This window comes from Leptopilina boulardi, unplaced genomic scaffold (assembly GCF_019393585.1).
Source record: "Leptopilina boulardi isolate dan_hultmark-lab unplaced genomic scaffold, ZJU_Lbou_2.1 LbouV2_214, whole genome shotgun sequence".
Classification (NCBI taxonomy): domain Eukaryota; kingdom Metazoa; phylum Arthropoda; class Insecta; order Hymenoptera; family Figitidae; genus Leptopilina; species Leptopilina boulardi.
Genome location: NW_026137768.1, coordinates 4,049,051 through 4,077,042, shown reverse-complemented (window position 1 = coordinate 4,077,042; position 27,992 = coordinate 4,049,051). Strand labels below are relative to the sequence as shown.

Sequence of the window (27,992 nt, the reverse complement as noted above, 5' to 3'; positions counted from 1 at the left end):
TAATTTCGGACAAATGAAAATTCGGCGTTTTATAAAAATTCTGTAAAATGTAAGTTCGCTTAAGTATATAACAATTCTGTAATAAATAAATATTCTTTTAAATTATAATTTTCTGTTCGAATTCGAAGAACTTGGCTAAAAATAAATTCGAGATAATAAAAAATGCTGTCAAATAAAAATTCCAAACAAAATTAATTTTTATTCAAGCGTTCCGTCAAATTCGAACAGATTGAAAAAAATAATTTTTATAAATTACATCAATACAATAACCGCACATTTGCAATGAATATTAAATTTCGTAATAAAACTTACGTAAATGCAATTAAATGACTCACGATAACATTCTTTGTGGTCATAATATTCTTTAAAGGTCACCATCTGAAAAAAAAAAATATTAATCTCATTAATTGTGTCATATTTAATGTCAATTCTATCATAATTTTTGAATAAAGTGGGAAAAAAAAGCATTTTCATTTTTTTTTCACAAAATTCTCTTGAGATAAAGTGCGCTCGAGCAAAAAAATAATTTCTGGTTGGAATGAGAGACAAAATTTTTACCGTCGTTCGCCGCCTCTTTGGCGCGTCGAGGTAGGTACATTGTGCATGTGTGTATATATGTACATGTATGTGTGTAACATACTCACGCACGTTTTTCAGAAGGGGGCCAATGGAGGTTCGGCGCCAAAGGAAAGTCGGCCGACCAATCCCAACACGCAGTTGAGGAGGGCGCACCATGGTTCACTCATATTCGGTGAGTGACCTGCACCACGTCTCAACAACTACCAACCAAACATTTATGTATATGCCTACTGCCCGGCCTGAAAATATCGTCTTTACAACGGGGCCCTGCCTGACCCTCCTTAACATCGTGTATGTACTCCGAATGCAAAATCAATCCCTCGAATGTATTTTTTTTTTTCTAACGAATAGAAAAAAGTGGAAAGAGAGAGAGAGAAGGGAAGACTGTGTGGATATAAGAAGATCGAAAACTGAGGGTGAAAGGAATTTGAAAACTCGAGTTCAGGATGCTACTCTTGGGAAACGCACGAATGATTCTAATGTTATGAAACTCGCCGGCATTCCGGTTCTCGCTTCTTTGTGTGACAATGCGGCCTTTAACTTTCAGAGCTAAAAGTTCAAAGACCAAGTTTGCAATCCAATGCTTTCTCAGTGAAAATTCACAATTCTCCTGTGGCTTAATCTCAAGCCTATATACCCCTATTCAAAAATTGTCATAAATACATGTCCATATTATGTCAAAACATAAGTATCAAATGGTTTTCTTGTATCTAAATCTAAATTTCCGAAAAAAAAGTCTAAATATAAGCTTTTTTTTGCAAAATGACATTTTTTAAAATTCAAGCTTCATGACAAAAATTAAGCCAAATTCATGTTTTTTAACTTTTTTTCCCCCAAATTACTCTCTAAATTTGAATTAGTAAAAATTTTAACTAATTTAAATTAGTAACTTACATTTTGATTTTAAAATACTTTCTAAATTTGAATTAGTCACTTTTGACTAATTCAACTGCGCCGATTCGTTCATTAAATAAATTAGTAACCGTTTTAACTAATTCTAAGTCAAAAATAACTGTTAGTAGAAAACTACTAATTCATTTAGTAAAGTTTAATAATTTAAATAGTAGCCATGCTAAATGAATTAGTAGTTTTCTACTAACAACTAGTTATTTTTGACTAAGAATTAGTCAAAACGGTTAATAATTCATTTAATGAACGAATCGGCGCAGTTGAATTAGTCAAAAAGTGACTAATTCAAATTAAGAGCAGTATGTAGTAAAATTTAATAAATAGTAAAAAAAGATTTTGCTAATTCGTAAAATTAATAAACTGATAATGAATAAATAAACTAATTAGTAAAAATTGTAACTAATTTGAATTAGTGACTAACATTTTGTTTTTGAATTAACAAAATTTAACTAATTAATAATAAAAAAAAATATTTTTTTTATTATCAAATTAGTAAAATTTAACTAAATCAAAAGGAAAAAGTGTATCACTAATTCATATTAGTTTACATTTTTACTAATTTAAATTAGTACTGGTACCAGTACCGCGAATTAGTTACTTTTAACTATAACTGAACTGCGCCGATTCATTAAATGAATTAGTAACGGTTTTGACTAATTCTCAGTGAAAATGACTAAATATTAGTAGAAAACTACTAATTCGATTAGTAAGGCTACTATTTTATTTAGTAAATTTTAATAAATGAATTAGTAGTTTTATATATACATTCAATTAGTATTTTCAACTATAAATTAGTCATTTTTGACAAAAAATTATTCAATGCGGTTACAAATTCTTAGTCAAAAACTACTAATTCATTTACTAAGGCTACTATTTTAATTAGTAAACTTTAATAAATTAATTAGCAGTTTTGTATTATCAATGAGTCATATTTCACTAAAAATGAGTCAAAACGGTTATACTAATTCATTTAAGAGAACTTAGCCCTGTAAAATAATATCAAACTAAAAAATGATTTTTCACAGAACTAAAAATAAATTAAAAAATTTAACTAATTCAAATGCAAAAAGTGACTTATTTTAGAATATTTTATACTTAATTTCAGTATGTAATATTCTTAAAATTAGAATATATTCTTAGTACTTAGTATATATTTTCTAAATGCTAAAAACATATACTAAATATACTAAAAATATATTACTAAGTACCAAGAATATATTTTAATTTTAAGAATATTACATACTGACTTTGAGTATAAAATATTCTAAAATAAGTTCCAAGTAAAAAAATCTTTATCTGGAACAGCGATATGTTTCTCTATAGAATAACGAAAACTTTCGTTGTTTTAGAAAATTATTTTATACTTAAATTCATTATATATTATTCTTAAAGTAAGAATATATACTTAATTTCAGTATATATCATTTTTAAAATAAGAATATATATATACGGAATTTAAGTATAAAATATGAGACGCATCGGGAATAAAGGGACCTTAGAAGCAAACGAATTATAGGTTATGTTTACGACAGTTTTATCTCGATTAAAAGATTCTTTTCATTTCTGTAACATCGAAATCAGTTTTTATTTATTATTTTATAATATAATAAAGACTTTAAACATCATTGGTTATTTGCATTAAGAATTAATCCTCTTTGTTTATTTTCACTTCAAAATATAACCTATAATTGTTCTAAGGTCCCTTTCTTCGCGACATTATTCTTAAATAGACGCCAAAAATATATTCTTAATTTAAGTTTACGGATTTTTCTGTAAACTGAAAGAAAAAATAACTTCGAAATGCCAATTAAGTAAAAAAATATTTTAAAGAAAAATCCTTGATCTAAAAAAAAAAGAAAAATGAAATTGAAATGTCAATAAATCTTCTTCAGTAATCAAACAAAAGAATTCTCGAGTGCATTAATTAAAAATGACTACATATATATCTCGTACGTCTTTTTTTTTGTTATATTAGGACGGTGAACTGAACATTGTCAGTATATGAGTCCTAATTATTCTTGCAAGCGCATATAATCACATCCAGATTCTTTGGCGTCGTCTTGTGCGACCTTCGGCTTCAATCTCTCGGCCCCTCTTTTTTCCACACAGTGTCGACGAACCTCAGAGCCGAACAAACTCGAGGAGGGAATGGGGAGGAAGCACGAAAAGTTGGATGGCACGGAAGAAGTAAATGTAGGTACGTACTGTATATATACAAACTTGTGTTTGTGCATTACATACGAGGAGAGTCGAGAGAGAGAAGCCCAAGTTTTACACGCGCTCTGAATCCGGTTTCGACGTGACGAATCCGCGCACACACCGGCGAGCGGGAAATCTGAGCAGTCGCGCGCACGTTCCACTTTGACGAAAGTTCATCGCACACACACACTAACACGTCATATATGAGACATCTGTTCACTTTTATTATTAATCACTTATATATATACAAACTGACATAAGAAAAATCATTTTAGACACGAATTAAGAACCACCAAGATAGGTAGAGAAAAACACGTGGCGCAAATGACGCACGAGAATAACCTAATCCCTACGCTACTAACATGGAATGTCTGACAACTTTTGGCTGCATCTACTTCGACTTAAAATGAAAAAAAAAAAACACTGGAATTCTTTGATAACAGAAATCAGTTTTTATTTTTTAAAAAAAAATTGAAAATTCTTCTCTTGTCTCAACAGTGTCAATTTGATTAACCCAAATCAGTTTACTCCGTTTTTAAAAAAATTGAAAATTCTTCTATTATCAAACTGATATATTTTCATTAAGAGAACCGCATTTAATAATTTATTGTAATTATATTATTGTTTTTAGTTTTTAGGTTTACGAAAGGGTATTTTTTTGTAAACATGAATAAATAAATCAAATTTTCATAATTTTTAAATTGATTATAATAAAATTTCGATATATTTTTGTTATTATCATATTAGAACATTTTCTAATTATTAGATATAATTCACTGAAAAAAATATTTATTTGATTCAACACGGAGAAAAATAAGAAAACGAATAAAGTAATTTTTACTACTTTAAAAGTAAAAAACCTAAATTGTCCGCAGTTTCTGCGCATTTCTGACAATTTTTTCTCCAAAAATAGTAAAATTTACTCCGAAAATAGTAAAATTTACTCCTGAAGTAGTAAAAATTATTCCGGAAATAGTACATTTTACTACTTCTGGAGTAAAAATTTACAGAAATGCGCAGAAACTGAGGACAGTTCCGGTTTTACATTTAAAGTACAAATAGTAAAAGTTACTTTAGTCGTTTTTCCAAATTTTTTCCGTGTAATTTAAAAGTAAAACCTGAACTGTCCGGAGTTTCTGCGCATTTTTAGTAATTTTTACTCCACACGGAGAAAAAGAAAAAGTAATTTTTACTACTTTCAGAGTAAAACTGGACCAACTCGAAGTTTCTGCGCATCTCTGGCAATTTTTACTCCAAAAATAGTAAAATTTATTATTTCTGTAGTAAATTTTACTGTTTCCGTAGTAAGTTTTACTATTTCTAGAGTAAATTTTACTATTTTTGGAGTAAAAATTGCCAGAGATGCGCAGAAACTTCGAGTTGGTCCAGTTTTACTCTGAAAGTAGTAAAAGTTATCTTTATAAAAGAAATCTTTTTTCTCCGTGCAGAAATATTAAAATGTACTATTTCGGGAATAGTTTTTACTATTTCAGGTGTAAATTCTATACTATTTTCAGAGTAAAAATTACCAGAAATGTGCAGAAACTCCGAACAGTTTAGGTTTTACTTTTAAAGTAGTAAAAGTTACTTTATTTATTTTTCCATTTTACTCCGTGAAATAATCAGTTACTTCACTATTATCAAATAAATATTTATTTGTATTAAATAATTATTACTTAGGTCAATTAAATGGTATTTGTATCAAATAGAGAAATTATTGGTTCAAATACAATTTATTTAATTCAAACAAAAATTATTTGTTCAAGTAAATATTTATTTGATAATAGTCAAGTAACCGATTATTTGAATCGAATACATTTTTTTCAGTGATATAATGTAAATAGCAAAAAAACATTCTGAAGTTTAGAATATATACTTGGCATCTATTTTAGAATATTTTATACATAAATTAAATATGTAATATTCTTAAAATTAAAATATATTATTGATACTTTATATATATTTTAAATACTAAGAATATATATACTAAATATGCCAAGAATATATATATATATTCTAATTTTAAGAATATTATATACTGAATTTAAAAATAAAATATTCTAAAACAGATGCCAAGTATATATTCTAAACTTCAGAATATTTTTTTTCAGTGAAGGCATATTTTTCTGTCTGTACATAAATTTGAATTTGATTTTAAAATAAATAATACGTAATAAAATTTTGCAAAATAGAAAAATTGATGCGTCACTAAAAAATTATCTGTATACAACACTATATAAATAAAAATAAATTCATCTTAAATATATGTTGTTTTCTTTTTTTGAAATATAAATTATTGCTGATAATTTATAATCAAAATAGAGTAAAAGAAGATTTATACTACTACGATATTCAACAAGTGTTATTCTAGATATATACCTATACATATATGTATGGAATGTGAAACTGATTTCCAAATTAACATAATGTTCTAACTTTTATCTTATTAATTATAACTTATTCATTAAATTAACAAATGTTACAGTAAAATTAATTTTATAAATATTTTAAGAAAACAAATAATTAGTAATACTTAATAAATGAATTAATATTTCTTTACAGTCAATTAGTATTTTTATCCAAGTTAATTAGTAACCGTTTTAACTAATTTTTAGTAAAAAAAATTATTAGTAACAGAAAATTACTAATTCATTTAGTAAGACTAAAACTTACTAATTAAAATTAATAAGTCTTACTGAATTGAGTAATAAGTCTTACTTATTACTAAATGAATTAGTAATTTTCTATACTCAGAGTTTTTTTTATTGAAAAATAAGTAAAAACAGTTACTAATTCAATTTATTAGTTAAAAGGAAAAATTGTTATTAATTCAATTAATTACAAAAATAGCTGTGAGATAGTAAAAACCTATTAATTCATTTAATAAGGCTTACTAATTAAAATTTTTATTATTATTATTATCATAAAATTATCACAACTTGATATTATTATCATTATTATTATTATTTAGTAGTTAATTACTAATTATAAATTAGTATACTGAAAGAAAGAAAATGCTTACAGTTACTAACTGATATTTGCTGACAGATCTATCAAAATTAGCAACAACAGCTAAATTATTTGCTATGACAACGAAAAAGTTTGATGTGATAAACAATATCAGTCTTAATTTATAAAAATTTACTGTCACAGCTAACTTTTTTGACTCCACAGCAAAATTGTTCGCTGTCTCTATATTAGCCAATATAGGGAATATAAATTCCCTATATTTGTTCGCTAATATAGCGAACAAATTTACTGTGAGTCAAAAAAGTTTTCTGTGACAGTAAATTTTTAAAAATTAAGACTGATATTGTTTATCACAGCAAACTTTTTCGTTGTCATAGCAAAAAATTTAGCTGTGATTACTAACTTCAATAGATTCGATAGTAAACATCAGTGAGCATCTGTAAATCATCTTTTTTTCCGTGTACTTTATACTTTTTAAAAAATTCTTATTCTTTTCATCATAAAGTCTAAAATTTATATAATATTTAAAATATTCTCCATAAATCTGTCATAAAAAACGAATTTAATTCTGTCATCAAGGCAAATTTAATTCAATAGTTATAAATAAAACTGAAGTAATAAAAAATAAATTATAAGTGGTAAAAAAAATTAACAAAGTACACTTTTTGATCATTAAAATAAAATTGAATTTTAATGAAACAATCGTCAACCCTCAAGCTATATAATACACAGAAAGATACATCGATCCCCTAACTGACCTTAATTTTTCCTCTCTTCCCATTCGTCGGGTCAATTTCGTCTCGACATGAAATACATTACCTACTTAACCCCTAAGTTTCAAATGACGAATTCAGAAAGTAAGAACTGGTATAGAGAAGAAGATGAGTCGTCACAATTAGGAAACGATGACAAGTAAAAAAAAGAAAGAAGTTAAAATACTACAAATGTGGAGGAAAAGGAGGAGGAAATAATCTAAATGTTTCACATCCCCAAGTAGCACAACATATTGAAAAAAAAAATTAGCTGATATAGCTAACTCTGAACTATTTCAAATAATTTTAAATGCTATTATATGGATAGCAATTTTATTAGCTATTTCTGCTAACTGATGTTAGTTGGACGCTGTTAGCTGTGGCAGTTAATACTTTTCATCAAATGTAGCAAATGTCTATTAGCTGCAATAGCAAATATCTTGCTATATCAACTAAATCATTAGCACTGCCAGCCAATTTATTTTCACGGCAATATTGAGGCAATATTGTTGCAACATTGATTATGTCCGTCATGTGAAATATTCCCTGGCAATATTTAGGCAATATTACAACTCAGGGCAAATATAATCAGTTTTGTTAGCAAGATTGCAGAGCAACATTCCCTAAATATTGCCGTGAAATATTCGCAATATTATCATGTAATATTAATGCAATATTGTAGCAACACATTGTGCTATTTGAGATCTATTCATCAAGCTTATGTGATTTGACAAGACCACTATTATGGAGTACTTTAGGTTGGTGGTATATGCCTATAGTACGCTAAATTATGCAGCTCACATATTTTCCGGTCTGTTTGGTGGGTTTCAAAGCTTAGCCGGTACACCACGTCGCGGTTGACGGATAACTCGAAAAAGGAACGCGAGGAGAGGATTTTTTTTTTTTTTTTTTATTCACCTGAGGGTTTCACGCTTTTTCACTCGTGATTCCTAATGGGTAACGTTCCCCATATGCTCACGTCATTTCAAGTCTCCCTTCTCCCCTAATCAGGTACCGTCAAATAAAGGAAGGAACATTATTACGAGCACGATGCGTAAATCTGCGTGCGAGAGGCCTAAATAATCGTATATATGTATCTTGTTCAAAAAAAAAGAAAATTAAAAGTGTGCAAAAAATTAAATTTATTTATAATTTAATACTTTAAATTAAATTCACCAATCTCTATACAACAAAGTTATTTACAATTATTGCTTTGCCATCTAATTGTTATAATTAATATTTTGTTTTAAATTTGGATATTTTAATTCATATTAACAAAAGACCTTATCGAGTAAAAAAAATTTAAGCAATTATTTTTTGTCTTACAGTTATCATTTTATTTCCAAGAAGAGAAATGAAATAAAACTGCAAGAAGAGTGGAATGATAAAAGTGACTAAAATAAATGCCATTTAATTTTTTAAAAAAAAGTGACTTAAAGAAAAATATCGTTTTTAGAATGAAAAATAAAGATTACGTAACGAGTCGATTGCAATGCTTAACGGACCGAGAAGTAACGTAGCCGCATTTTTCTGGTTTCCGGGGTGCGTGAGTCAGGCACTTTATATTGTGTTAGTGGGCGCTGGTGTTGGCATTTTTAGTCAGCTAATTTCCGTGTTTTGCCTTAGAAAATTTAGGTTAAGTTAAATTGTCGAGCTCCTTGTATATATATGTATATGTATATACTATATGGTGGCCTCGCAACTGGTTTCGGTCTAGTTACATGTTTGAGACACGCGATGCGCCCGCTCATATATATTCACATATACGCAATAGACAAATATAATAACAGCTAATGTCTCATATCGATGATACTACTAATAATTTTCATCGACCAACTCAAGAGAGGCTCTTCGAGGTCAAATTCATTACACAGAATATATTCACTTTGAGAATCTAACCAAGAAAATTCTTCGCAACTATATAGTATCTTTATACTATCTATTGTAAATAATTATTTTTCATCAAATAACTTTTTTCTAAATTTAGAATATAGAAATAATTAAATTTCTACTTTATTTTTTTTTATATTTTATTCAAATTTTAAACAGAAAAATCTTTGGGTACATGGGGAATCGAACCCGGGTTTGACGCACGCAAGTTGAGAACACTAACCGAACAACTACGATACGTTTGAGAATAAAAATTTATTGTTTTGAATCCACAGTTATAAAAAGAAGAAATATTGGATATACTTCCGAAGTAGGGGTACCACCGATTTTAATAAAACTTGGTATACTAACGTATTTTGGTGCGCTGATTACGAAAATGATAGTGAAAATTGGCGCAAATTTGATTATCATGGTAAAAACCATAAAAAACACCATAAAATAATGGTTTTTTACGATTATCTCGTAAAAAACAAAAAATTTCGAAAAAAGTTTTAGACAAAAGTTGTAGATCTCAAAAAAACACACATTTTATGTTTTATGCATTTTTTACCAAAAGTCATTATTTTTCGAGAAAAATCCAAAAAACGAAAAACACCATGATAATGAAAACATATACAGCAGTCATGGTTAGACATATTATTTGACTCGTATATAGTATGGGGTACCTTCGATCTTAATGAAACTTGATATACTAACGTATTTTGGTACGCTGATTACGAAAAAGATAGTGAAAATTGGCGCAAATTTGATTATCATGGTAAAAACCATAAAAAACCCCATAAAATAATGGTTTTTTACGATTATCTCGTAAAAAACAAAAAATTTCGAAAAAAGTTTTAGACAAAAGTTGTAGATCTCAAAAAAACACACATTTCATGTTTTATGCATTTTTTACCAAAAGTCATTATTTTTCGAGAAAAATGGTCCGAAAGTAATTTGCGGAAATTGTGGGGTGGAGTCTACAGCAGCGGTAAATGCAAAATATTAAACACGGCCTTCGGCCGCGTAAGGTACTGCTCGCTTCTCTTTTTAAGAAATCTTGGCGAGAGGGGGTGGATGTGTCCGAAAGTAATTTGCGGAAATTGTGGGGTGGAGTCCACAGCAGCGTTAAACGCAAAATAGTAAACACGGCCTTCGGCCGCGTAAGGTACTGCTCGCTTTTCTTTTTAAAAAAAACCTTGGCGAGAGGGGGTGGATATGGCCGAAAGTATTTTGCCGAATTCGTTAGATCCTGACTAATGGTGAATATGATACTGTATACGAGTCAAATAATATGTCTAACCATGACTGCTGTATATGTTTTCATTATCATGGTGTTTTTCGTTTTTTGGATTTTTCTCGAAAAATAATGACTTTTGGTAAAAAATGCATAAAACATAAAATGTGTGTTTTTTTGAGATCTACAACTTTTGTCTAAAACTTTTTTCGAAATTTTTTGTTTTTTACGAGATAATCGTAAAAAACCATTATTTTATGGTGTTTTTTATGGTTTTTACCAATGATAATCAAATTTGCGCCAATTTTCACTATCATTTTCGTAATCAGCGCACCAAAATACGTTAGTATACCAAGTTTTATTAAAATCGGAGGTACCCCTACTTCGGAAGTACACCCGAAATATTTATTCAAAAGAAAAAAGCACAGTTTAAAATTGGTTAACATTTTTACTAATTTCGATTTATTAAGTAGTAGGTCAGTTAGCGTTCACAACTTGCGGGCAACGAACCCGGGTTCGATTCCCCATAACCCCAAAGATTTTTCAACATAATCTTAAATTAATTTAAATAAAAGTAAAAAATTAATTATTTCTTTCTGTAAATCATGAAATTTTAAACAATTAAATACAATGTCAAATAAAGAGAATTATTTTTTCTTCTATTTTTCAATGGAAAATCAGAAAACTCTTATACACTTGTTCATTATAATAAGACCTGTATAATTTCTCCTGTCACTTCTATGAATTCTCGAGCGAAGCTTTAAAGTGAAATAAGAAGAGAAAGAGAGAAAATAAAAAAAAAAAGGAGGGACCCGTTCCGCGCGGTGAATTTTTCGCGGTGCTCTCCAACTCTCCCCGAAGGTTTCATGTACTTCTTTTCTACGCAGGTGCAATGATCGACCGAATGTTAAATTTTCATTTACCGCGACCTCACCCGTCGCATTCTATTCCCTGTTCCCTCGTGGTACACAAACCCCAACCCCATAATTAGTCTACTTACACAGGGGTGCAGACTGAAACTCCTGCAACTGTTGTGGCAGCAAGTTTTCTTTCTCTTTCTCTCTCTCTTTTTTTCCTCTCTCCTTATTCTATGGTAATTGCGGGCAATTATTACTTGCCAAAGGGTCACAGACCGTCGTTTTTACCTACCCCCTCCCACCCTTCTTCACCGCCCCATTAGCCACCCTGATCCTTGTTCCTGACCGCCTCATCCTCCTCCCCCTCAACAAAGTCTGCTTCCTTCTCATATCATAGCTTTAGGTTCTTCGAGAGGATTTTTAATCGAAAAATGACATTCGCAATTTTCCTGACCCCCATTTCGACCCTATCATCCCCTATTAAAACTCCTTTAGAAAAAAAAATACGAAAGCTGATCTGGAAGAAAATAGCCGAGTTCACTTTTGTCCTGTACAGATAATAAGGTCCGCGCCTAACAAGATTTTTCATTAATGAAGTACCAAAGACTTTTTTTAAATCGAAAAAAAATTTATACGAAAATTATGCTGTATTTTTATATAAATACTTTGACTTTGCTTTCCAGGAATAATAAAATAATTAAGTAAATAAGAAGTGTAATTTGCGAAGAGAGTAAGCAGAAAAGTTTTTGCTCAGAGAAAGGCATTTTTTTTCTTCTAATTGAAACATTTTATAATAATTATAATTATTTTGTAATATTATAAAAAATAAAATAAAATTTCGTTTTTAAACAATTTTTCAGTATTTTACTTTTTTAACTGTAGAAATAATTATTTTTATAAAATAAAATATTGTTATTAAAATACTTCCTCTATAATTCTAATCTAACATAACTTCTTAAAAGGCACAATATATATGGTACACTGAGAAAACAATCCATTTAACTTTAAAAGAATCTTTTTATCTTAAACGGGTTTTTCTTTTAATATTTATTTAAGAGAATTTCCTTTTATAATAAACCGAAAGTTCTTTAAATTATATCCTTTAATTATTAAAAGAATTTAGTTTACTATTAAAAGAAAACATTTTGGAAACAAACAAAAATAGATTATTAATGTTTTATTAATTTATTAGTATAAATAGTAATTAATTAATTTATTATTATTTATTGATTTTTAATAAAATTAAATTAAATAATTAAAAATAAATAAAAGTTATTAATTATTATTAATATTAATTAGTTAATAATTTTTTTAAATAAAAATCAACATTCTCGAAAAATCAAAATTATAACCTCTCTCATAATATCTATTATTTTTTAATGCTAATTTTTTATAAGCTTTTTTCATAGTTTTAAACAATTAATCATAAGATTGATTTTAAAAAAATTTAATTTTTTTAAACTGTAAAATTTCTAAAAATAAGAAAACTGATGAAATAGTTAAAAATTACCTTTTCAATTTTTTATAGTGGAATTTGGTTTTAATTTTTAGAAAAATGACAAAAAAATCCAACTGTTTTACGATGTTTTACGACCCTATTCAATGTACACACCATTAATACAATTAATTAGGGTTGCCACAAAAATTTCAAAATAATTTTCCCTGACATTTCCCTGACTTATGGCAACCCTGTTAATCAAAAATTAACAAATTATATCTAAAGATAATCTTCTGAAACTGTTTTGAAAAAAAAAAATTTTTAAATAAAATATAAAATATTTACCCTAATAACGAATTTTCAGCTTCAAGGAGATTCTTTCAAACTAAATTAAATTACTAATTTAAACAGTCAAATTTACGTTATCATTAATTGGTAAAACAGATTCGACTGTTTCAATCAGTAAAGAATTCTACTAATTTTCAGTTAAATAATACAGAATTTTAGTGAAAATTTTACTGAAGTAGTTCAGTTGCATTACAACTACATCATGAGTGAATTTCCCTGATTCAAATTTAGAGCAATTAAAAAGGAAATTAGTTTTAATAGATCATTTTTCTCATGTGTAAAACCAAAAAAACAAAAGTAAGTTATTAAGAAAGAATTACTAATTTGTTTATACAATTCCTGTCAACTATCATTATATACTAAATTTTATTAAAACTTCAAAAGTTTGATAATATTGAATTATATTTTTTTAAAATTTCTTAAGTCCAAAAATCGTTTCTATCGGGGTTAATGGACTGAGATTGGAGCGTAAGTGATTGTTGCAGCGCGCGCGACGTTATAGTAACGAAACAGAAGGAAAAAAAATAGGCGAGGATAGCAGAGGTAGTACATCAACGTGCAGCCCCAAGCCGGAAGTAAGGACACGCACGTATCTGCCCGATTTGATACTAAATCAGGCATCGCGTTAGTAAATAAAAAGTCCATGCATAGGGGTGCCTTCTACGTTTATCGTCTAATGCAGCGTGTTTAACCGCAACTCTATCCTATTTTTACTTTCAGACTTTCACGCGTTCTCAAACGCTGCGAAAAAATCTCTTTTTCACTCTCTCTCTCTCTTTCTCCCATAGTCTCTCGTTCTCTCAATCTCTTCTTCCCTCTCTTGTCTCTCGCTTTTCAAACTACCCTCCCGACTCTCGAGGGCATTGACATTCGAAAAACCTCTCTTTTCTTTTTTTTTATACACACCAACTTTGGATGCCAGAAACAGGTTTCGTGAATCTGAAGCTTTCGCTCTCGTTACACCTCTCTCTCTCTCTCTCTCTTCTTTTTTTCCCTGTTTCTTTTTTTTTGAACTCTTTCGAGTTGATGGTGCCAACGTTGGAACTTAGTCTCGCAGGAAGAGAAAGGGAGTTTTGAAAAGGGGTTGATGGGAGTGCAATACTTTTCCGTGAGACGGCACCAGTGTCGTCGTCGGCCCTGAGGGGTGGGTTCGGTGCTGGACGGGGTGTGCGTGGGTCAACGACCGCAGTTGGGGTGGCTTCCACCCACCAACATCCCTCTGCCAACTCACGTTGCCGCGGTCGTAGGTTGAGGCAGGTTAGGCTTAGCTTAGGGTTCAATATCGGGGAAAACGCGGGCTTTTATTTGATCGTTTGCAATGTTCTGCTATCTGCCCTCTTTCCACCTCATCCCTTCTCTCTCTATCTATATCTATTTCTCTCTCTCTCTCTCTCTCTCTCTCTTATATCCCTCAATCTATGCCAGAGGCTACGCGGAAAAAAAGGAGAAAAAAAATCAACTCAGAGAGAGACATATCACGTTTGCATGCGTGCACGCATTACACGCGGTATTCACTCTATGATCCTCTGAATACACTGCGTAAATGACAGACCGAGTGAACGATACGGAAAGGGGGTGCATTCAACACCGCCCGACCTCTACGAATGGAAAAAAAATCACTCGAACTACGTCCTACATATGCGGCGCATTATTTCTCAAGTGTCACTGTCGAAATTTCATCTGACTGAGAAAATAAATGTTTTCTTGTTGACCACGCGAAGAAAAAATTTTTTAACTTTAATTCTCAAATTTACACAAATTAACGAAATTAAATAATAGAATTTTTAGGTTAGTAATATTGTTAACGTTACTGACGCCATTACAAAATTTGAGATTAATTAAAAATAATTTATAAATACAACCACTTTGAAATGTTTCCCTGTTCCCTCATATACATTTTTCCCTAATTATTCATTATCTAGTATGAAACACTTGCTTTTAGCCACTAAATCCAATACGACGCACTAATGACATTCAACGAATATTTTCAGCTTTTCTAAACAGGTTTATTTTGAGTAACGTAAAGTTGTTTGTTAATTCATTTTGATGCAGATCTCATAATGAGATGCAGCAAAAATGAGTTCAGTTTCTTTTGTATTATATTACTATATTAACAATCCGATTATTAGATTTAACACTAAAAAAAAGGTTTGGTTTTGATATGAAAACATTTGGTTAACCTAACGTTTTTTTGTCAATTATATTTAAACAAAAATGTTTCTGTTGCGTCAAAAAAAATTTTTGTTGAACCCAACCAAAGTTTAGTTAAGACAACAAAAATCCTTTTTTCTAATTTTGGTTGTGTCAACCAAAGTTTAATTGAAACAATTAAAATTTTGTTGAGACAACAAAAAAATTTTGGTTTAAATATACCAATCCTTTTTTTGAAAACCAAACCCTTCTTTCAGTGAACATTTTCTTTTTCTCCGTGTATATTTGTCTAGTTAATAACCTATTAAAAATTAATTACCATAATAAAAATGAACATTAAATGTTTAAATTAACCAACTCACCCTTTACCAAAAACGCCAATTTTGTCTGGAATCACAGGAAAGAGACGTACAGATCTACAAACAAAAAAATTAGGAAACTTTAATGGATTTTTCATAATTCAAAGACAAAATATCAAATAAAAAAGATAATTATGAAATAAATTATGAAAATACCAATTAGTGGATAAATTATAAAATTGTCAATCTTCTAAATAAAATATTTATACGTATTAAAAATTAAATTTTATTTAATAAATATAAATAAAAGAAAAATTTTTTTAACTACACTGTCTGTGAGAATTGTTTCATATTTAGTGAAAAGGTAAAAATATTCGTATCGTACACGAAAGAACGACGACCCACCCTAAATTTGCGTGTCTCGAGGAAGCCGACCCCTAAGTCTGAAAGTTTTAACCCTCAGAGGATAGCCGGGAGCTGACCTACCCCAGGACCTACCCCTACGCTTGATTTATGTATACGAAAGCGGATTACTCCGTCTCTTTTCACCCTTGGCGAAATGACACTGATTATTTTCTATATATGATACAATTTTATTTTATTCCTAAAATAAATTTTATTATTAAAAAAATCAACTATTTTAATTAATTCAAATTCCAGAAGTAAAAATGTAGAAATAAATAAAAAAGAATCAATAAAAAAAGAGATAAATATTGCAAGAGTAAAAATTAAAAATGGTAAAACTTGGACAATTATTATTTAACGTAAAAATACATATTCCTCCCTATTGAAATACGTATAAACTACTGACAAGATTTTCTCAACAAGACCCTCGAGAGAAAATCGTTTTTGTTCCGGTTACCTGAACGTAATACCCACTCTTTCCGGTATGAGGAATATACCCCCCTTTTTTTCAGTACAAACTAAATGCGTATAGTACCAGGGATACGTATACAGTACCTAGACCTCGCTCCACCTTTTAGCCTTAATCCAAAGATGCGTGCGCGCTTCAAAACCCTCTCGAAAACCCTCACCTCCCCTTTCCGCACATAACTCCTAGAATCTCAACACCCACTCTTCACCAACTGTATATATATATATATGTACATATAGTATATTTGCACCACTAAATTACTGGCAATCTGAAAATTGCTTTTGTACGAAAGAAACGTCGTCTTTCGCTTCCCCGGACTTGTTCACATATGGGGGGTGTATTGTGTATAGATATATGTACCATACATGCGCGTTTAAAAACGCGACACACGTTCCGAGAAAATTCAAGCAAAAACTACCCCTGAAAATCACTTCTGCGAAGGACCCACATGCACATTCGCAGAAGCGCTATGGTGGCCCGTCCTTTTACGAAAGGGAGAATTTAATTACATAGCACGGTCAAGCACATTAAAATATTAATTATTTTTCACGACAACAGTGAGGAGCATACACCATATAAGCAAACAGATAATGAAACAAAATTTTTCAGAAACAATTTTTTCAACAGAAAATATATATTGACTATACAAAAGAAAAATTCCAGTTTTAACTGATAATTGTTGTTTTTAATTATATATGCAAATTTTCAAAAGTCGATAAATCCAATTTTGTAAAAAATGAACAGAACGCGCAGATATTTAACAATAAAAATCTTACCAATCAATCTGTCATTGTTGAAATTATAAGAAAAACATTTTATTAACAAAGAAATTTCAATTTAAATATATCTGCGCGAGCTTAAATAGATTTGTCTCAGAGCATAATAACTTTTTATTTGTTTTAAATAACAAAATTTATTTAGCACAAATAAAATTTTTATTTAACTCAAATCAAATTTATTTGAATCAAATATTTATTTGGCTCTGAGACAAATATATATTTTCGCTGGATGCGAGCAAATAGAATGATTTTAATAATTTCAACACTTTAATAACTTCTTTAATTTAGATGAATGCATTTAACATTTAAAAAAATACATTCAACAGAGCATTGACGATGTACGCAGCGTTTGGTATTTCCGATAGTGAACACTAGGAGCGCTATCTTTGCGTCACGTGACTATTTCTCTAATTCGACGTTTCGAGCTGGCACCGAATTCATCTTCGAGGCATATTTTGTTGTTTTAAATTTTTGTTTGGCTTTTTCAGGAACCAATCTGTTAAGAAAAATATTTTTTGATAAATAAACAAAAATTATTTTTATTTAAAACAACAAACTTTGTCCTGAAGATGAACCGGTGCCATCTCGAAACGTCGGCAAAATTATAATAAAAATTAAAACAATTGACTAATAAACCGTTTTCGAATTTTTAAACATATCCTAACAGCATCAGGATATTCAGGAATAATCTGAGCGTATACGTACGTCCTAAGGATTTCTGTAGGCCCAATAATATGACAGCGATTGGTTTTGGAATGATCACGATGTTAACAATAATTTGGAGCCAATATTGGTTCATGATTGGCTGCCAAGATAAAAAACAGATTCTCAAAAGCTCGGTTATTAATTGGCTACAAAGATTGGGCCATTATTGGAAGCCGATCATTGGTTTTCAATGCGATGGTCCAATCTACGTATAGCCAATTAAGAACCAAGCATTTGAAAATCCGTTATTTGTCTTGGCAGCCAATGACAAACCAATATTGGATACCTATTAATGGCAATATCATCCCAAAATTTTATTAATCGTGGTCCAGTATTGGCAGCCAATAGTTCGACAAGAAAAGGATACAAAAATTTCATTTTATTCATTTCACATATGGAGATAAAAATTCTTTTTTTCTCACTAGTTAGACCTATTATCGAGTTTGCTTCCCTTATTTTACAACCATTATCAAGTGCGAACAGCATTAAACTAATTTCAACGACAAGGGAGTCTATTCTTATAATGTTAGAAAAACATAGTGAGAAGATGCTACTACTACACACCTCATGCAACACTGTCAAAATTATTGTCATGCATAATTCAAATTTATGCCAATTATATAGATTAAATTAATAGTTAACCTTCCTTAATAAGGTACAATTCACACAGTTAAATTTCCACATATTAATTGATAATTCCCTTATATAAATGTATCTCCTTTTGCGCGACAAGTTCCACAGGTTATTATTTCTATATACTTTGGCATAGAAGAAAACTTCCATATTCCCCCTGTATAAAAGTTCAGAGAGCTTGAGATTCTGCATAACGTTCGAATATAACGTGGAGAATCTAATACAAGGACGCGGTCATATACATTTTAAGAGGCCACCCTAGCTATCTTTCTCTTTCTCTCTCTCTCTCTCTCTCGCATCATCAGCAGCATCACCGCGCGCTGAACAGATCTCGATGCCCTTTTACGTGTTTCATCTCCCTCATCACTCCCTCTCTTTCCATTCCCACCCCCGTTTTTCTTTCTATAAGGACACGTAACCTCACTGGCCGTCCTTCCTTCTCTCTCTTGCCGCGGGGAATTCATCCCTTAAGAAAATACAGGCAATAACCTCTGGATCTCATTGGAGGGTGTGGAGGATGAAAGCGTATATAGAGAAGAAAAGAAGATAGGGAAGGAGGATATAAAGAGAAAGATAAAAAGGGATAGCTGGGAGAGAGAGAGAGAGAGGAAGGGGGATGAGAGAGAAAGAAAGAGAAAGAAAAAAAGAGAACGAAGACGTTAACGCAGGAGCAGTCCTGGAAGAGGGGTAAAGGAGATGAGGATGAAGAGGAGGAGAGGTGGTTTGGTAGGGTAAGGGTGCCATGGCGAGAGGTGGGTTAAAGGTAGCGGGCCAGAGGCTCACTTTATTTTTATGCAGTTATTGATCTCCGTAGAAAACCCATACTCCAGCTGGGTTGCTGCCACCCCAACTGGAGGCAGGATGGGTGGGTAACTAGCTTATCAAAAAATGGGCGTTGCCGCCGCCTCACTCTTTCTCTCTTTCGCTAGAGTTATTTCATCTCACTCGCGCGGCAGCGTCTTCCATTGTGACTCGCACACCTGCCCTGCACCTCGTCTATGCCACCCAACCTCACCATCAGCCCCCTCCTCCTCCTCCCGCCGCTCATTGGTGTGACGAGGGGGATTGGTATACGCGACGCGATGCCGAAGAGTCGCCGCCGCGTCGGCCCGGGGGGGTTAGGAGGAGGTGAGGGGGAAACGAAATAAGATATCGGGAGTAGGGTACCTGTCTCATCCCCGAGCATTCGCAGCCACCCACATCAAAATCCCTTCCATTTTCTTTCAGGGTGTGTCTCATGCTTCTTCGATTTAGGGTAGGTTCGGGTCACCTACTCTCTCCCACCACCCTTCAAAGTCCACCCAACGCGTATATAGGAACCGATCGATGTCTCTTGGTCCTTAATTACGAGAGCGACGCTTCACTCTTTTTTTCTTCTTCTACTTCGTCTTTTTCTCTCTTTTTTTCCCAACGTTCGGGCTCCCTGGCTATACGAGAAGGGGTGGCTCCACTCCTATCCTCTCTCTCTCTCTTTTCACGATGCCACCGCTACAGGTTGCTATGCTTCTAACTATATTCCGTCCTTATATAGGTATATCTATACATATACGTATATGCATCCTATAACACGTATATATATATATACAAGAATGAGGGCTTATAACTGCCTCCGTAGGAAGAGAGTATAACTAATTACTGAACTTGGATAACGAACGTTACGTGTGCGTAGATGTTTTCATCAGTAATTATGTCTATCGGATTTCCGAGATGTTTTCTTTGTTGTAAAACATAGTTTTAGCTCGAAATCTATTTTATCCCTATATATATATCTAATATTGAGAAATAAATCCTAATCATATATATAATTATAGATTTCACTGAATTATATATTTAATACAATCTTAGTGCAAAAGTTGAAACAATTTGTTTTCAATCAATATCTCTTTTTTGTGTTAACAGTTACAAAAATTGCTTAATATCAATACACAGAAAACTAAAAGGTATTAAAATAAGCTGCAACACTTCTTATTTTAATCAAATGTTTCTTATTTTAATCCATTTTGGTATTAAAATAAGTAAAAATGGATTAAAATAAGAAGCGTTGCAGCTTATTTTAATACCTTTCAATTTTCTGTGTATACATGGAAAAAAGGAAATATCAAATTTTATAAAAGTATTTTCAAATCGTGGAAAATATGATTAAAAAAACATTTTGATTAAGAAAAACTTTTTTAAACTTAATACACAGAATTCAAAAAAAATTTAGTACCATTTACTAATGGTAACATTTTACTAATTAAATATACGTTTTACCAAATTTTAATATATTCTCTAAATCTGAAACTCTCTAAATTTGAGTAAGTGAAATTTCACTTAGAATGTTTCAAGTCTTCAACGTAGAAAAATAATAGTGTATATGCACTTAAAAATAAGTGAAACTTCACTTATTTTTGAGTGAAAATCACTTATTTTTAAGTGCATATATACACTTATTTTTCTACGTGGAAGACTTTTGAAACATTTTAAGTGAAATTTCACTTATTCAGATTTAGAGAGAAATAGTCACTTATTTTGACTATATAATTGAACTGTGCAGATTCGTTCATTAAATGAATTAGTAACCGTTTTTACTAATTCTAAGTTAAAAATGACTATAATTGTTAATAGAAAACTACTAATTAATTTAGCAAAGCCGCTATTTCAATTAGTAAACTTATTAGTAGTTTTTTACTATCAATTTATCATTTTTGGTTAAAAATTAGTCAAAACGGTTATTAATTCATTTAATGAACAAATCGATGCAGTTGAATTATATGTCAAATCTGACTAATTGAAATTTAGAGAATGTTGTAAATTTCGTAAAAGATTATATTAAAGATTAGTATTTCTTTTATGATAATTTCCCTTTTTACCATATTTTCCAGGACTTGAAAATATTTTTACAAAAATTGAAAATACTTTTATAAAATTTGATATTTATTTTCTTTTCGTGTAAAAAATTTGGAAGGATTTAAATTCAAATTTTAATATCAAGCATTAATTTGGTTAGATAAATTTAATTTAATTTGATTTTATTTATTCAAATGTAATTTACGTTTAGTCTTAAAAAATCGCGATTAAATTTGAATGTAAAACTTACACTGAATATGAATAAGTGAAATTCCACTTATTTTAAATTATAAATTGCTCTCTAATTCAATAAGTATTAAAAAAAATAGTATTGAATCAAGAAAATCCATGACCGAATTCATTTCAAATTACAACGAATTTAATTTTTCAAGTCGAGTTTATCTTAAAATTCGAAAAAATAAATCTTTAAAGTGTTAATGAGCCAAAAGTTTTGAACGTTCAAATGAACGAATTATTTTTTTCAATCTATAAATTATTAAAAATTATGATGTCAATGTAAAATAAAACAGTAAATTTTATAATTATTAATTAAAAAAATTCTTTTTTGATATTTAAAACAATATTTTGTAATAAAATTCGTACTTAAAGAATGTTCCAAAAAATATTTCGTTCATTTTCACTTTCAAAACTTTTGGCTCATAAAGTGTTATAACTTTTTGTCTAATTGGGATACTTAATTTTTTCTTTTTTAACCTGAAAGTGCTTTCACTCCTCTTTAAAAATCCGGTACGAATCTTAAAAAATGTTAAAAAATAACAAAATGGCGGTCACTTTAATAAAAATCTTTGAATTTAAATTACATACTCTAAAACCCCACCTTCTTTTTTGTTCCAATTTTTTTTTGGTAATTGTTTTTATAGTAAAGAAATTGATTTTTAAAACGACGTAATTTTATTTGTCCGAAATTACAAATAGTCGAACGAACAATTAACAGAAGTATTTTGGCACGATTTTTAAAATTCATTAATCACGATTTTCCTGACAATTTCTGATTGGTTAATTTTTAAAATCGCGACAAAATTTATGTCAAATAAGATGTGGGAAATATATATTTATTCGAGATCCAAAGACAAATATATATTTGATTTAAAAATATCCAATATTTGACTATTATGAGAATGGGGAATGAAAAATCTCTTTCAAATATATAAAGTTAGAAAACAAAAATTTTGTTTCCTAAAAGTGTAAAAACATTTTTTGAAATAACCAAATAGTACTTTTCATTTTCTATTGTGTGCATTATAAATGTAAAAGTGAAAATGTAGAGTATTCGTTTCGCACAATGTATAAATGAAGTTGGATGGGTCGAAAAGTTAGTGTGTTGGAGTGAGTCAAAAGCATGGCCCGGGTTGCAACAGGCAACTGTTGCAATGGAAGAAGCTATATATGTATAAGTATTTATGTGTGATTCACATATATTCACAAAATGTAGTTTCTTCTGTAAAAATTTGCAAATCAAAATATTCAAATGAAATATTTTCTCAAAATATATAATTAAAATTATAACTTATTGCGAAAAATTTTTTTTAAATAACATATATATTTTATTTTATTTTATTTTATCGTATCAAATAAATAGTTATTTGAATCAAATCCAAAATATTCAAATCAAATAAATGGAATATTCAAAGCTAATAAATAATTATTTAAATCAATTATGAAATTAGTATTAAATAATTTATAGTTTACTTGAATCCATTAAATAAAGTTATTGTATCAAATACTTTTTATTTGTTTCAATAAAATAAAATATTTGAGTGAAATAAATAAATTAATGGTTTCAAGTAAATCATTATTATCGTTTCAAATAAATATTTAATCGATTGAAATATTTTTTTATTTGTCTTGATGAAATAGTGTATTAGGATTAAATAATGAATTATTTGTATTAAATAATTCAGTTTATTTGAATCAATTACATAAATTTATTGTGTCAAATACTTTTTATTTGTATCAAATAAACGAAATATTTGAGTTAAATAAATGCGATTCAAATAATTCAAGTTATTTGAATCGAATACATATTTTATTGATCCAAATAAAAAGTATTTGAACCAATTAAATATTTTTCAAATAATTTGAAGTATTTGAATCAAATAAATTTTTTTTTCAGTGTATACAAATCTTTGTAGAAATATTTTTTATAATACACCGAAAAAAATATTATCTAAAGTTATGCTATACTGAAAAAAAAATTTTAGTTGTTTCAAATAATCGCAGTTACTTGACTATTATCAAATAAATATTTGTATTAAATAATTATTTCAGTCACCTAATTGGTAAATAGAAATTATTTCTTCAAATACAGTTTATTTAATTCAAATAAAAATTATTTGGTTCAAGTAAATATTTATTTGATAATAATCAAATTTGAAACAAATAAATTTTTTTTCACTGAATAATTTATCAAAAATGTAAAAAAAATACATACGATACATAACAAAAATTGTACATAAGATCAATAAAGGCTACCTTAAAGATGTTACAAATAAAAAATAATGTCTCCATTCTTCCCTTAAAATAAGTTTTTTTTCTGTGTGTGCGGCAAAAAAAAGAAACGAAAAATACAAGAATAAAAAGATAAGAAGAAGAGATCAAAGATATAGAGAAGGAAGACAAATCCAAAGCATGTAAATAGCAGCACAATACTGTTTGCCCTATACACTTGTTCATATTCGCATACGTGCATCACCGGATGTCTCCATGCGCAAATACGCCTCTATTGGAAAATACACTATACATATATATATATATGTATAAAGACAGAAACGCGCCACAGTGGCCGGAAAACGGGCGTGGATGACACGAAAATTAATAGCTAAAGAGTAGAAAATTAATAGGGTGGGAATAACATGAGACGAGGAATATAACGCATATCACGCAGAGTACACACAATAATATTCGCGTAATGTAACGAACCTCCCGAAACACACGCGTGTATTTTCCCCGTTGACGAGATATATATATATATATATATGAGAAAGCCGATTGGATCGATATCAAAATTAAAGTCAGTGGAGGACGATGATGCGAATATATATATATATATATATATACGGTCACGAGATTAGTTTCGAAGGCGGAAGGGAGCGTAAATATTTTTCTGAGCTTCGATTTTCTGTCACGACTCTAGAGCATCGTTCCCAACAAAATTATTTTTTGCAGCCTGTCGCTTCGAATTTCCTCGTTCGCTTCTTGTGAATTCAATTTCGAATCGTATTGCTAAAATTCGTTAGTATGCACGTGGAAGAAAATATCTCCACTGAAGAAATATTCCTCGAACCGTATATACGCGCTTTTTTTTTCACACGCCAATAATGTATATCATTTGCTTGAAATTTATGATTTTTCACAAAAAAAAAAAAATATTTTAAATTGGAAAAACATCGAATTTTTTTTCTAAATCAAATTATCTACGATATTATTTCGTATCTATTTATAACAATTATAATAGTCAATAATAATAATAATAATAATAATAATAATAATAATAATAATAATAATAATAATAATAATAATAATAATAAAAATAATAATGATAATTTTATAATTATTATTATAATATATAGGGTTAGTTGGGGGTAAATAGGGACAAAATCGCTATTTTCAACAAATTACGTAAGTTTCTTCCTTTAAAAGGTTAAATATTTGCGGGTTTATTTTTTTTAAAGTTGTTATTTACATTCCCAGGATTAATTTTATGCAGCAGAAAAAAATTTAGATAAGCTTTAAACGCGCATGAAACTGACTGTCCCTATTTACCCCAAAATTTAAAAAATTTCATAAAATTCTGGGTAAATGGGGACAGCATAGTTTCTAAGAAAGTTTTAAGAAAAAAGTTTCCTTAAGTATATTACTGTATTAAGGGATGAAAAAATTTGAAAAAAAATTTGTAGTAGATATATAATAGTTGAACCAATTGAAATTTTTTAATTTTTTTTCATTTCAGTATTTTGTCTCGCATTTGAAAAAAAACAGACTTAAAAATCATACCAAATTTTTTTCTTATTCCTTATGACTTTCATAACAGAAATTCACTTGAATTTTTTATTTTTGTCAATTTTTTGGCTCCATTTACCCTGAGTTTTCAAATTTTTGGGGTAAATGGGGACAGCTTATTATTAACCAAATTAACAAAAATCAAAAATTCAAGTGAATTTCTATTATGGGAGTCATAAGGAATAAGAAAAAAATTTGGTATGATTTTTAAGTCTGTTTTCTTTGAAATGCGAGACAAAATACTGAAACAGTTTAACTTTGACTTTCAAGTTTTTATGCATTGAGCGATAACTTTTTTTATCTTGCTGACAATTGTCAAAATAAAAGCTTGTCAATACTCAAAACCTCTTGCAGGTGATCTGAGGTTAAAATATTGACGTTGAACTTCATTTTAAAACTGTAAATTAAGTTCCCCAAAACCTCTTTTCCCCATTTTTACCCCAACTGACCATAATAATAATTATTTATAATAATTATTTAAATATAACCTCATGTAAAAAGATAATATGTATCTATGTTACATTATTATAATAATAATAAATAATAAATAAATATAATAATAATAATAATAATAAATAATAAAAATTATAATAGTAAAAATAGTAATAATAATTATAATTTTATAATAATTATGATTATAATATATAATACTAATTATTTATAATAATATAATTATAATTAAAAAAAAAATAATAATAAATGTTACTAGTTACTAATTTACATCTGTAATATAATTATTTTCGTCAATATAATTATTCCTCGTTACAAACACAAAATTTATTGGACAATCCAAATTTGTTTTTATCTTATTAAATTTTTAATTTAATTAATTTTAATTTAATTGAAATAAAAAAAACATTAAATAATGAAAGTTTGTTTGAATTAATCAAAGATTTGATTGAATAATCGAAATTGCAGTTTAGTCATATAAAACCTATATAAGTATGTCAATTCAAATTCTATATAAAATATAAAAAATATTCAGATCGAAAAAGAAATACATATATTGTATAAGAAAAGAGGATCTTGTCTTGAATTGAGAAATAAATAAAATTTGTTTGACGGGATTAAATTCGATCTGTAACAAACACACGCAATGTAGATGACACACGTGGTTGAAATTCCGTGAAAGCAAGTGGACTGCATGTACACTTTATCATAACCCAGTGACGCCAAATATTGATTTTGACACGTACACGTGACGGGAACTGAATTTATACATACATATATATATAGAGAGAGAGCACTGCACAAGAAATACACATATACAAATTCATATATATATACGAACATGAATGTCCAATTCTATGAACATATATTTATCGCTAATGACTTATGTCAACTCACTACTCAAAAGATCCTTCACTATACATTGTATCAAATGGAACTTATTAATATTTTCTTATAAATTGTATGAAAATGAGTTAAATTTCTTTATTACTAAATAAATTTGTAAAATGTTAAATGCAATTGTATCTTTAGTATAGTTCTTTTAACTTTCAGTTGACAGAAAATTTGAGGTTAGGAGTTTATACTACGAAATTAACAATTATAATAACAAAAGTATATAAATATTTGCGTCATTATTATTATAATGACGAATTTATAATAAGAATTTATATTTTCTATATAAATACAATTCTCAAATATCTAGATAAAATATGATAAAAACGTGTATACCGGCGCAGTGAACCGGTAACGCGTATCTACTTACAAAGTCCTGAAAATCATAATTGTTTCACGTCGCCAACAATTTCCTTATAATTTCCATACATTGATAACTTCTTTACTTTAAATGAATGCACTTGTTATAAAAAATATTCGACAAAATAGAAGAACAATTTGAACAAATTTCGACAACTTGCTGCTTGCTTTGCATTTGCTTTGCATTTGCTCTGCAAGCGACTTGAAGCGACTTGCTTATGACGTGCGCGCGCAACAAATTTTCAGTTATCGAAAATTAAATAATGAATTACTAATTAATTCAATTTAATTAATTAATACTAATATTTTATATTTAATTAATTAATTCTAATATTTTATATTTAATTAATTAATTGTTTACTAATTAATTAAATTGAATTAATTAGTAATTAATTAATTAATTCAATTTTGACAATTTAAAATTGTTGCACGCGCACACAAGGAAGTCAGGGTACAGTCACTTGGGGCAGATTTGCAGATTAGAAAAATAGATTTCAACCAATCACATGCTTTATCGCATGAAAGTGCATTTTGATTGGTAAAACAATTACTGATTATTGTAGAAGCACCTTGAACCTATCAGACGTTTAGTATTACGAATTGTGAAAACTAGGAGCGCTACCGTCGTATCACGTGACTAATTCTCTAATTTAATTAATGAAAACTGTCCATTAAAAAAGTAAAAATTGATATACAAATTCAAATTAATATAGATTTATCAATTTTAGTACATTACTAGACATTACTTATAATTATGTCATAAATTTGAAAATAATTAACTCCGACATTATATTACATAATAATATTTAAAATCTAATTTTTAATTTAATTAATATTTTC

At 29.1% G+C, this 27,992-nt stretch overlaps 1 long non-coding RNA gene across 1 annotated transcript; it reads right to left on the bottom strand.

The window, feature by feature from the left end:
* Positions 1 to 270: 270 nt before the first annotated feature.
* LOC127279178 (uncharacterized) lies at positions 271 to 27,324 on the bottom strand. The gene is made up of 3 exons (XR_007842609.1): positions 27,163 to 27,324; positions 15,672 to 15,725; positions 271 to 378 (listed from the first exon to the last, which is right to left on the bottom strand). It is a non-coding gene; the product is annotated as an uncharacterized LOC127279178 (long non-coding RNA).
* Between the last annotated feature and the right edge of the window lie 668 nt (positions 27,325 to 27,992).